We start from the raw sequence: 6,000 nt of genomic DNA on the forward strand, positions 1-6,000 counted from the left end.
TGCTTTCAAGTTTTGGGGTATAAAGTGGTAGGTTGAAAGGACTGAGCACAAATTGGATTCTAACAAAGGGTATATTTATAACTTCAACATCTTTGTTATTGAAAAGCTAATGGAAATGAGGTATTTGCATTGTTTTTCAAAACTATAGGGGAGGTTTTAGTTAGACCAGAACACAAAGGTGGTTTGTAGAATTATTATAAGAGGATTTTTTTATAATTTTAACTAAAAATAATACAAAATAATAACAAACTAATAAAATTTAAAAATTAATGAAAAAATACCATTAAGACACAAAACATAATACAAATTTATTTAGAGCATAGGAGATTGACCACTTTCACTAAAGCACAACTTGGATTGCGATTGGTTAAATTCGACAAAACCCAAAAATTAATACTTGAATTGGACTTAGATGGTCACTGCTTAATTGGAAATTTCATAGAGCTCATTCCTCAATTTTTCTTAATAAAGCCCATGCATCTCATAGGTCCCAACTAGTATAAGTAAGAAACCTAAATGCCTATGATTGTACTGTAGCTTTTAAGTTTAAGTTGTTAAGCAAGGAGGAGATGATGTGTTTACTCCATTTTTCAACTTGTCTATTTGTATTCAGCGTTTTGGAAATGTTATTTTATTTGCTTTTCAAAATGAAAAATCCCCATATTTTTGCTTCTTTTCCTCATGTGAAGAAAGAGGGAAGATTTAAAATATTTTGAAATATTTTAAATATTTCCCTTCTTTCAAACGAAACACAGCCTTATGGTCCTATTTATAAAGCCTTTATAATTCTCTGAAACGACTTCAAGCCAACTATTCATTCATTTCTTATATACATGCTGTACTGGTTGTGTGGATTTCAATAGCGCTTTTACTGCCTCATTTAGTAATGGGGCTCACATGCCTGCAGGATATGAAGATAGGAGTGATTATTTCAGCCCGGCCCGGAAATTCCGGGCTTGGGCCTGGGTTTTATGTTCAGGCCCGACCTGGGTTCGGGCTGACATCAGGCCCATAAATTTTAAGGCCGGGTTTGGGCTTAATACATCAAGCCCGGCCCAGGTCCGGCCCGACCCTCATATATTTAAATTTACACATTTTATGTATAATGTATATATATGTGTACATGTTATTTTACATTATACTATATACTTTATATATAAAGATTATAATATGACATGTATAATTTATATTATATGTAATATTTTATATTATATAATGTATAAAATAAGTTTATATGCATGTTATATCATTTAATATATAGATATGTAATATTTTATATATAAGTGACATTGGCTCGGAATCTGGCTCGGCCCGGCCCGGGCCCATATAGACCTGGGCTAGGGCTTATGTTTCAGGCTTGGAACCCCAGGTCAGGCTGGGCCTGAGCCTAAGCTATAGTCCTTATCATAAGTGCAAAGCCCAGCCCGGCCTCACCTATGATCACCCCTATACGAAGCACTTATATGTTCACCTGTGACTAGTTACATATTAGCCAAGTGCGCAGCAGATTCGGGCTTCTTATGCATTATACTTATTTGTGAGAATTTTGACCAATCACCCCCAATAAATTTTAGTTAATACCAGTTTATTGGTTGTTAAGAGCAAATTATGTATTGCATTTTGTGGAGTTAGGAGTGATCAGATGGGCTAGAAGAGGTTTAACTTTTAAGCTCTACCCTGGCCCAAACCTAAGAAATGGACTTGGGCCCTGATTCTAAGGTCAAGCCTAAATTATCCAACCCAGTCTCAGTCTGTAGTCTGTACCGAAATTTAATGCATTGGAATTGGGCTCAGGCCAGGGCTGGGCTTGGGTTGGTCATGGTCAGGTTCAGGCTACGAATTAGGCCTGGGCCTAGTCCAAAAAGTCACTAATCTTTTTGAGCACAAACCTAGTTCGGGGGTTGAAAATTTAAGCGCAACCCTATTAACAAATGTATAAATCGTTGTTTTTTTTTTGTAAAACTACGAATTGTAAATGAAACTAAAAAGTCACTAGCAAATTGTGTTTAGAGTGATCAATGGATAGAGTTTACCGAACAGAACCACCCATGGGCCGTGTCATGCTGGCCCATGGGCTGAGTATTGGTCCAGGTCGGGCCGTGCATCGGGCCAAAGCTATTTATTTAAAAAAATTGATAAAAAACTTATAATTTTAATTTTATAAGAATTTTGTGTATACAATTGCTTATATGTGCAATAATTAAATAAATTAGTCTAATAAAATTTAAAAAATATTTATTTTATTAATATATTATATACTATATATTATTATATAATTATAATTTATATAATATTATCTAACTATATATAAAATATATACAAAATATATATATATGGGCTGTGCCGCCCCACGACCTGATTTACACCTCTATTTCATTGATTGTTGTGTTATGTCCAAAAGAACAACTTTCATGGATTGTATATGAGATGATTTTGGTTTGGTTAAAACAATGGTTTTAGTATAATTATTTTTATTTATATTCAAATGACAAGTTGGTTTTTTTTCGTAAAACTACAAATTGTAAATGAAACTAAAAAATCACTAGCAAATTGTGTTTAGAGTGATCAATGGATAGAGTTTACCGGACAGAACCACTACGGCACGGCACAGCCAGTGGGTGGCCCGCACAAAGTGCGGTCTGTGATATGCTGTGCTGGCCTGTGGGCCAAGCATTGGGCCAGGTCGGGCCGTGCATTGGACCAAAGCTATTTATTTAAAAAAACTGACAAAAAACTTAAAATTTTAATTTTATAAGAATTTTGTGAATACAATTGCTTATATGTGTAATAATTAAATAAATTAGTCTAATAAAATTAAAAAATATTTATTTTATTAATATATTATATACTACATATTATTATATAATTATAATTTATATAATATTATCTAACTATATATAAAATATATATATATATATATGGACCATGCCGCCCCACGGCCGGTTTACACCTCTATTTGATGGATATTTATGTTATATCCAAAATAACAGCTTTCATGGGCTGTATATGAGATGATTTTGGTTTGGTTAAAACAATTGTTTTAGTATAATTATTTTTATTTACATTCAAATAAAATGCTGCATTCAACAATGCTTTCATTGAGATTTAAACTCAAGACCTCCCGCTTACTAAACGGGTGCTCTAACCAACTGAGCTATGAAAGCTGGCAATATTAAGTTTAAAGCAATTTTACAAGGATGGAAAATAACTGTCACCCACAATAGAAAAACCAAAATGGAAGGCCAATGCTGATTGGGCCAAGCCTTCAGTTGTTAACGAGCAATTGTGATTTGTGGGTAGCCAAGCAAGTGGATGACAATCCCGTTTTAAAAATTAGCAATTCAACATGGTGCATGTTAAGTCATGAATTCCGATTTAAAGATTTTACATTGCATTGGGCCGAACTTTTGAATCTAACCCATTTAAATTTTAACAAAATCCCAACCTAAGCCCAAATGCGATTTTCTACTCACTTTTTCTATTTATTCTATTCGTCGTGAATTACAGTCACACGAATTGAGAGATGTGTGATTGTAATTCATACACGTAGAGAGTGAGTAGGCAACCGATTCTACCGTTCTACGGGGTGCAAAGTTGAGCAGGCAAAGCTGAGGATAAGATCAACCCAGGCCCAATCATAATAATTGGGTCTAAAGTCCAAACCCGGAATGGGCGTAAAGTCCAATTTTTCCAATGTAGGACCAGGCTTGGGCCCATCAAAAAAATAAAAAACCGAAGGTTTAGGCATCGGACCTAATCCAAGGAATTCAAGTCCAGCCTGTATAAATTTGCGGGCTGAGTTAGTCTAGGCTCCGACCTCAGATTGGGCCTACCGAGATTGCATCCTTAATTATTAACTTCAGGTGGGTGTTGATCTGAATATCGGGACTAATCATGTGAAAAATTATATAGTATCATACCTGTAGCGGTATTTAGGGGTGTCAATTGGACTGGATTTGGTTCAATCCGGTCCAGTCCAATGAGAGTTCATTACAAATGGACCTGGTCCAATTCAGTCCAATGAATATTTTGGACCATTTTGGACCGATTCAGATGCTGTCCAATCTGTTCAAATTCTTGTCAATTTAGATTGATTTCAACTCAAACCTGGTCCAATGACACTTATGTTCTTATCTTCTATCAATGGACCGGATATTGGTTCAATCTAATATAAATTCATTATGGACGGACTAGGTTCAATCCAATATGTCATATTGGTTCGTCCCGTCCATCCAAAATAATATGTCTTATTGGTGCATCCAATCCATCCAAATGGATTTTGATTTGGACGGGGTCCAACCCAAACCAGTCCATTGACACCCCTAGCGGCATTATTGTTTTCTTCTTTACTTCTTTCTTTTTTTTCTGTAAAATAGTTTTTTTACTAAACCAAAGAACAAAGAACATGCAACATAACCACTCATTCATCATTTAAAAGAGGATTAAAATCCTATTCTCAATGCATGTTAATAAAAGCCACCTGTTTACAAATATACATACTACTATTAAAAGTGTGAATGAGGTCTAGATTCTGAATCCTTTTGATTAAAACATTCTTATTTTTTAAACTTGGTCTCCTTTTATTATGAGGGCAAAAAACACAATTTAAACTAATACTTTTATTAAATTTATTATTTTCTTCTTTATTAAGTCCTATATTTAAGGTATTAATTTCCATTTCATTTTCATTAAATCTTATATTTAAGACATTAAATAAATGAGCTTTGTGTACTTTTCTTAATTCTTTTTTTAATATAAATTAACAACATTATCTATACTACTTTAAAAAGTACAAATGGCCTCAAGAATATTTCTGGAATTTTATATGGACAATTGATGATGCACAATCTGGCCGGTCTTAGCTGTTGATGATCTTGCCTCCGAAATGAGTAACAGGGACCTGAAACGGGAGGAGAAGAGAAGCTCCGGGGAGAACCCGGCGTAAGGGCTCCGAAGCTCAAGTTAGAATCCTTCAAAGGCAAGAATAACCAGATAGCGCGAAAGTTAGCATACCTCATCCCTGGGGGGGTAGAAACCTTTTATAACCACCTCGCGCACTCACTTCCAGGCCTCCGTCAGGTCGGACATGATTACTTCTGAACTCCTGCCAGTTCGGGTGTCATTTCCTCTGGTCGGACAGAACCGCCACTGTTCCTTTTGTCGGAGCCGTCTCTGCGGCTAGTGACGACGGTTGCAGGTGGCGGTGGCAGGAAGCCGTTTGAAATGCGGCTGTCAGGCGTCAGATCCCAAATCAGTCAGGTACGCCGCCCTTGGATAAAGACGTCTTTGGTATCGGGTACGTCTGGCTGGCCTGGTGCTTTGGAAGTGAAGTGTTGGAGTGGCGAGCGAGGTGCCTTGAGTTCGGTTTGGAGTGTTCCGAGCTGCCACGGGTCAGCTCGGGTCAGCTTTGTGAGGCTTGGGGCCCAGTACAGTTCGTGCTCCTCGCAGGGAGCTCGGGTTCTCAGGAGGGAGCTCGCTCTTATCAGGGAGCTCGGGCTCCTAGTAGGGAGCTCGGATTTAGGAAGCTCAGGTTTTAGGGAGCTTGGACCTTTGATAGGGAGCTCGCTCTTATTAGGGAGCTCGGGCTCCTAGTAGGAAGCTCAGGTTCTTTAGAGAGCTCGGGTTCTTTAGGGAGCTCGGGCTCCTAGTACCGAGCTAGGACTTAGGGAGCTCGGGTTTTAGGGAGCTCGGGTTCTTTAGGGAGCTCGAGTTCCTAGTACCAAGCTAGGACATAGGGAGCTCGGGTTTTAGGGAGCTCGGACCTTTAACAGGGAGTTCGCTCTTAACAAGGAGCTCGGACTAAGTACAGCGTTCTGGAGTTCGGGCTCGGTAGTGAGTTTGGACTTGCTTCCGATGTTCACTTTGGGTGCTCTACTATCCCGAGCTGCTTGCCTTTGCCACGTGTCGGGCGATCGCGAGGTCGGGCTAAATTTCCCTTCATCAATTGCCCCCCACTCCCTGTGACAACGGTTCCGTCTTGGCGCGGGGAGTTTGCAAGGT

General features: G+C 38.1%; 1 non-coding gene across 1 annotated transcript; it reads right to left on the bottom strand.

Moving 5' to 3' along the window:
- Positions 1–3,090: 3,090 nt before the first annotated feature.
- TRNAT-AGU (transfer RNA threonine (anticodon AGU)) lies at positions 3,091–3,164 on the bottom strand. The gene has a single exon. It is a non-coding gene; the product is annotated as a tRNA-Thr (tRNA).
- Between the last annotated feature and the right edge of the window lie 2,836 nt (positions 3,165–6,000).

This window comes from Nelumbo nucifera, chromosome 5 (genome assembly GCF_055504915.1).
Source record: "Nelumbo nucifera cultivar China Antique chromosome 5, China Antique-T2T, whole genome shotgun sequence".
In the NCBI taxonomy this organism is placed as follows: Eukaryota; Viridiplantae; Streptophyta; class Magnoliopsida; order Proteales; family Nelumbonaceae; genus Nelumbo; species Nelumbo nucifera.